The sequence below is a fragment of the Antrostomus carolinensis genome, unplaced genomic scaffold (genome assembly GCF_000700745.2).
Source record: "Antrostomus carolinensis isolate BGI_N321 unplaced genomic scaffold, ASM70074v2 scaffold11874, whole genome shotgun sequence".
NCBI classification, from domain to species: Eukaryota; Metazoa; Chordata; class Aves; order Caprimulgiformes; family Caprimulgidae; genus Antrostomus; species Antrostomus carolinensis.
In genome coordinates, this window is record NW_010308733.1 from 9011 (window position 1) to 10206 (window position 1196).

Here is a 1196-nt window from a genome sequence, read left to right on the forward strand (position 1 = left end):
AATTAATCTTGTGGGCACCAGGGCTTGTCCAGAGACATGAAGTTCACTTTGAAGTGTTGGTGATCAGGTCACAACTCAAGTTGATGCTCAATGGATGAAACTCCCCAACACTTATCACCGAAACCTTAGGAGAACAGGACACGTAACGCTGTTATGACAAGAATTGCTGGTCTTCCTACTATTAATTTAAAGATATAATTGAAATAGGACTCATGCATTGCTCCACCCGTGTCTAGGTCCTTGTAGATCCCTGGGACAGGCATTACATGGCGGAGCAGTGCCTTCCACAGCCCACTGCTGGGTTCACTGAGGCCAGAGCCCAAAATACAGATGGAGAAGGTGTCCCAGGCAGTTTGTCTGTCCCTTGTCACCATCTGGGTGGCAGGGGAAGGTGTCCCAGGCAGTTTGTCTGTCCCTTGTCACCATCTGGGTGGCAGGGGAAGGTGTCCCAGGCAGTTTGTCTGTCCCTTGTCACCATCTGGGTGGCAGGGGAAGGTGTCCCAGGCAGTTTGTCTGTCCCTTGTCACCATCTGGGTGGCAGGGGAAGGTGTCCCAGGCAGTTTGTCTGTCCCTTGTCACCATCTGGGTGGCAGGGGAAGGTGTCCCAGGCAGTTTGTCTGTCCCTTGTCACCATCTGGGTGGCAGGGGAAGGTGTCCCAGGCAGTTTGTCTGTCCCTTGTCACCATCTGGGTGACCGGGGAGATGTCCCACCCTACACCTATGGGCTGCTGGCCTGGACATGGAGGTGGCGTGACCCAGCTGGCCATGGAACACAGCGTGACCACTCGCTGTCCTGTCCCTGTCACGAGCTGACAGTGACATCTAGTGACAACAAAACACCCCAAAATGCCCCGAATATGAATTTTTCCCACATTCCCAAACCTGCTGCAGCCACTTGGTTGATGAAGAGCCGGACTGAGTCCATATGGGCGCTGGTAGCCCCCGTCTTAATTAGTAAATATAATTAAACACGCATTTTTGTGGCTTTTTAGGTGTTTGTAGGTAGCCTGGCAGGAGGTAGCGAGGGTGCAGGGGCCACGTCAGCGTGTTTTGAAGGTGTTTTTGAGGAAAATCGGGACAGTTTTGGGGTCACAAAGGCAACCAGTGATGCCCCCTCGCCCTGTGAGGGGGGTACCCCCTGACAGGGATAAAAAAGCTATTCCCCCCGCGGCTATATAGTTAAAAATTAATAATAA